This window comes from Simochromis diagramma, unplaced genomic scaffold (assembly GCF_900408965.1).
Source record: "Simochromis diagramma unplaced genomic scaffold, fSimDia1.1 OVJJ01000123.1, whole genome shotgun sequence".
Lineage (NCBI taxonomy): Eukaryota > Metazoa > Chordata > Actinopteri > Cichliformes > Cichlidae > Simochromis > Simochromis diagramma.
In genome coordinates, this window is record NW_024386778.1 from 6015664 (window position 1) to 6021451 (window position 5788).

Sequence of the window (5788 nt, forward strand, 5' to 3'; positions counted from 1 at the left end):
TCAACCCATTTTTGCCAGGTTTGTGCCATTTCTGCTGGTATTGTCTCATCCCAGCCAAACCTCAGTTTACATAGATGTTGCAGAATTTGTTTTGCAGGCAGAATGACTGGAGCTAAGAAACCCAAAGGGTCATAAATGGAGCTGACATTGGACAGAATACCACGTCTTGTAAGTGGTTTGTTCTTGTTCACAATACTGAATGTGAAAACATCACATTCAATATCCCATTGCACACCGAGAGCTCTTTCTGTGGGTAGCTGATCCCGACTAAGGTCCAGCATCTTTACACCTGTGGCTCTTTTTTCCTCCGGGATCTGACAGAGGACAGAGCGATCACTACATACCCACTTATTGAGCTTAAATCCCCCCTTGGCACACACTGCAGTAAGCTGCTGATAAAGTGAGATGGCCTGCTCAACAGACTGAGTAGATTTAAGACAGTCATCTACATAAAAACTATGCCTGATTGTATGTATAACCTCCTCTGGGTACAGATGTTGGTTGTCATCAGCAGTCTTTAGTAGTGCATAGGTGGCACAGCTGGGGGAGGATACTGCACCAAAAATGTGGACTAGCATTCTATGTTCCACCAGCTGTTTTGTGATGTCACCATCGGGCCACCAGAGAAAACGTAAAAAGTTTACGTGTTCCTCAGCTACTCTGACCTGATGAAACATCCCTTTAATGTCTGTCATAAGCGCTATTGGACCCTGCCGAAAGCGAATCAGCACACCTAATAAAGTGCTAGTCAGATCTGGGCCTTGTAATAGCTCTTTGTTCAGTGATGTTCCAGAAAATGTTGAAGCACAATCATACACAACACGCAGTGTTTTCTTGCGGGGGTGGTAGACCCCATGATGAGGTATATACCACACCTTTCCTTCCTCATTCTTCAACTGCTCTTGTGGTATGATTTCTGAATGTCCCTCCATACTAACATTGTGCATGAATTCTTTGTATTCTTCAAAGAATAACTGATCCTTCTGAAACCGTTTTAGCAGATATTGCGCCCTCTGCTGAGCCACCTGCTTGTTGTTTGGCATTCTTACTTCAGGTTTACGAAAGGGTAATTTCAAGTAATAATGGCCATCCTTAAGTACAGCTGACTCTGACATTATGTTCATGAACTGTTTATCTTCTACAGACATTTCTGCACGCTCATTACACTGGTTCTCCACAAAATCTTGATTATACTGCTTAACCAGCATTTCCTCTAAACTACTTATAGAAATGCGGTTTACCTGGACAAAACTAGCATCATGCTCATCCTTTTCACTACCCTGATTGAGCGGCCCATTGACAACCCAACCAAGACGAGTCAGCACAGCATAGGGTCCATTACCCTCACTGTTAATGATTCTCCAAGGTTCCAGCGCTTTGGGAGAATTTACACCAATAAGCAGCCCAATGCCAGCATTTATCGGTGTCAACTCAACATCCTTTAAGTAAGGCCATTTTCTTAAGTTTTCTTCTTTAGGGATATTTTCTTTAGTGACAGGAATAAACTTTTGGGTGTACACAACAGGCAACCTCAAATACTCATTCTGTTTCAAAGCAGCTACTTCCATACCAAAAAGTTTATAGCTACTTACTGGCCTTTCCTGACCCATAGTCTTTAACATGATTTCCACTTTCTTTCCAGATGCATTTAACTGCATCATCAACGCCTCAGTGCAAAAAGTTGCAGAGCTGCCGGGATCAAGAAAGGCGTACGTCTCCACAACCTTCGTCCCATTTTCCAACTTCACTTTTACTGGAACAACTGACAAGGCACATTCATTAGACCCGGCCCCAGTATGGCTACCAAAGTTCAAAGAAACAAGAGCATTTGAGACTGATGATTCTTTACATTCAGCTTTAGCTGCTTGCCACTGCCGTTCTTTTGAGTCTATGTGAAGAACAGTAGGGTGATTTTTGTTACAGGTGTGGCACGTCAAACGATGTGGACAAGCTTTACTCATGTGGCCTCTCTTTAAGCAACCAAAGCATAAACCTTTACTCTTAAGGAATGTCACCTTTTCTTTGTTGGCTTTTAGTTTGAATGAGTCACATACGTCCAAAAAATGAGTTTGGTCACAAAACAAGCACCGAGTTTGATCTAACCCTTTATCTTCATGGCTTATCTGAGTCCGTTCCGGTTGTTTGTCATTGATCTGTTCTGAAACTACAGCAACGAAGTAGCAAAGCTACTGCTTTTAGTTTTAAGCGGTGTCTTTGATGGTTTTGAAACCATCTTTTCTTTTGTGTTTTGACTTTCTCCAAAAACAGGATCTAATGCAGCTCTTGTTTGCTTTTCAAGAAAATCAAGAAGATCTTTAAACCCTGCTCTGCGATCGCACTTTTCTGTTATATCAACGATTATTAGTCGCCATTTATCACGAAGTCTAAAAGGCAACTTTGAAACAAGAATCCTCATATTGGTTGAATTTTCCAGCTCATCAAGAAACCCAGCTTCATCCATTGTGTTGAAGCAGCTTCTTAGAAAGAATGTGTAAGCACGTAATGCTGAAGCATCATCAGATTTTAAAACTGACCAGTTAAGAGCCTTGTCTATAAATGCAGACGTTATCTTTGCTCTGTTACCAAAGTTCCACTCAAGCTGCCTTTTTGCCTCAACATAAGCTGTCTGTGGACTCATGTGCATACAACTTCTCACTAAAATTCTGGGCTGTCCTGTAGTAAACTGTTCTAAATAATAAAGCCTATCCTGCATATTATCAGTTTTAGTCTCTATTCCTTGTTCAAAAGCCTTAAGAAAGGATCTAAAACGCAAAGGATCACCACCAAAAACAGGAATGTCTATAGCTGGAAGCAGTGACAACCTCTGTTGGTTTACAAGCATCTGAGTAATTTCATTTTGCTTTGTCATAATCTCTATTAGGGCACTGCTGTGAACATCAACCTGTGAAGAGATTGGCCTTGGGCTTTCCCCTTGTGGTTTGACCTTAGCAGGTGCATGTGTCTCTAGGGGCATTGGCAAAGGAGAATGAACTAAAGGGGCTTTCTTTGTTCTTGGAGCCTTTCGAGCTGTAGCAGCAGGTATGAACTCAGTAGATGTTCCAGAAGGCGCTGTAATCCCGCCTTCTGATTCAACCTCAGCCCTGGATGCAAGGCTCTGCCGATCCTGAGCAGAGGTGAGAATTTGCCTTTTTGCATCAGCCTTAACCAACTTAGTTCTTAGAGCCAATGCTTCTTTTCTTGCTTTTAATTGAACTTCTTCCAGTTCGAGCGCATGTTTTTCTTGCAGTGCGTCCACCTCCGCTTTTAAAGCGGCTCTTTCCACTTCCGCTTCCATCAGCGCAATTGAAGCCGCACGCGAGCTTCTACTTCTTAAACTTAAGGCTGCAGTAACATTACTGGGCGCTTTACTAGAGCCCTTGCTGACAGGTTTAGCAACTCGTTCAGAAATCATGTCGCTCGCTTCTTGCGCTACTTGTGAGACACTATCATGCGGCGCAATGTCACTGTCATGAGATGCTACCTTTGATTCAACATTAGAGGCTGCAACTTCATCCTTTTGTGGACCAGGGTCTGCATTTATCCAAGTGTCGATTTCATGCAGAAAGTCTTTAAAACTGATCAGCTTAGGTTCATACCAATCGCTGTGATCAGTTTCCTTTTCATCATCGTTCAGCAATTTTTGAACTGAAGTCTGTAAGTCCATAAACTCTCCCAAATAATCGTTAAATGTTCTCATGTGTTCATCTATGGAGGCTTTTGATTCTCCAGCATCAATGAGAGCATTAATGTCATTTCGTTTTCTTGTCAGAACGCCAAGCTTCGCTCTGCGTTTTTTAATTAAATTAAAAAGCTCTCTTTCTTCTTCCTCCATTTTAACCAGAAAATTCGTTTCACAAGGTCCAAAAGATAATATTTTAATCCAAATGTTTCATGTTGCAGCTCAGCATCTCGGTTGATTCAAACAAAGTTTCGCATTTACTCACGAACTTTGCGTTATTTTTTCAGTCCATTCTGCGAAGATCCAATCTTCCAAGTCCAATCTTGCAAGCTTTTCCATCTTCCAAGTTGACATCCAAGCGAGTCAAAATGATTTTTTGACTTAAATGTCGCGGCCTTTTACGTTCCAAACACCAATAAAGTCCAAGAAAAGGCCGTGGGTGGCAACGGGAGGTTTGTTTTAGAACGCACTTCTGACTCCATTGTTTAAAAATCATATGTGGTTTATTTCGTGCAAAATTATAAACAAAAATCAACCAAATAACTTCTTAAAACTTAAAATTAAACGAAAGTTAATTTAATTTGCTTTAACAACTTCAAAAGTGTTCAAAAAATCATTTTCTAACCCTCCCATCTTCCCATCTGACATTTGGCAAACAAAAAACGAAAAACCTCTTTACCACACCCATCCAGGGTGCTCTTTATCTCTTGATTAATGGGAGGGTCCATAAGCTAATAAACCAATCACTTTGCAAAAGCTTCTCCAATAAAATTAATTACAAATTTACATAACAAAACCAGGTCAGTATATTCTTACACCTTTAAGGAAAAAACAAAAATGAATACAAATTGCATTTTATAAACATTCAACAAAAATGGCCACAACATTCGTGTATTATTATTTTACAATACAAGGTTGTTTTTCTCCTGATACTTCATGCAAACCACATTTCTCCAGGCCGGTCCTAATCAGCTTACTCAGTATCACTAGATCCAATGCTGCTCCTCCAGCACAGCACACAAAAGTAGGAGAGACCGGAGATGCCATGGCTTAGTTAGGAGACTGTTTGCTTCAAGGCCACTAGAAGGTGCTGCCATAAAACTACAATAAATGAATTGACCTTTTGACCTGCTCACACTCTTTTATGCAAAACCCTGCTGATGTTACACACACACACACACACATAAAGAGATTCTAGGTCTGACCAACCGTCTCCGCTGTGGGCAAAAAGATGACAGTCAATAAAATTCTAAAATTGTATTTATAAACACAATGAATAATAGTTAAAAGTCCAGTGTCCCATTTAGGTACAAAGTAAAAACACACAGTCCAAGGCCAGAGCCAGCTATGCCACAAAGCCAGTTGCACTCCACACGTTGTTCACTTCAACAGGGGTAGCAATTGTCCTCTGAGACCCACCACCCTGTAAGTAGAAAGCCTGCACAGAGCGACAAAATAAGACAATTCACTATATAATTCACAGCCCATCCATCCCAAACATATCAGATCATTAGAGGTTTTGTCACATTACATACCTGCACTGAGAGACAAAATAAGACTAATGACGCTAAATTTAATTACGGGTCATGGACAGCCTTCATAAATGCTCATATTACTCACCCACACTGAATTCCAGCACAGGTTCATCTGGGTCCTGACTAGGGATGGGTACCGGTGTCCGGTGCCATGATGGCACCGGTTCTGACATAAACGGTAGTAACCAGACCGAAAAGCAGCGCACATTTCGGTGCTTTATTTCGGTGCTTTTTTTCCTGAGCTGTGATACACTTCTAGCCAATCATTTTACGTTTCCGAGGATAGTAGGCGGAGCCAGGTACGTACGTTCTGTTAGAGCAGAGCTACAGATTAAAAATGCCCAAGGCGAAGCGGTCAAAAGTCTGGCTGTACTTCACAGCAAAATATGCAAACTCAGCAGCCTGCAACAAGTGCTTTAAGCTGATACTGTGATACTGTCAAAGGAGGTAACTCCTCAAATCCGATGAAACACCTGGCGACGCATAGCGTTTTTTTTTAAAAGCCGAGAAATGCGCCGTATTTGATAGCTTGCTGCGAGACCTCACACCGAGCGCATCTACTGTGCGTGGGTTG

General features: G+C 41.5%; 1 long non-coding RNA gene across 1 annotated transcript; it reads right to left on the minus strand.

The window, feature by feature from the left end:
* Positions 1–4564: 4564 nt before the first annotated feature.
* LOC120722088 lies at positions 4565–5339 on the minus strand. The gene is made up of 2 exons (XR_005693345.1): positions 5300–5339; positions 4565–5117 (listed from the first exon to the last, which is right to left on the minus strand). It is a non-coding gene; the product is annotated as an uncharacterized LOC120722088 (long non-coding RNA).
* Positions 5340–5788: the final 449 nt, after the last annotated feature.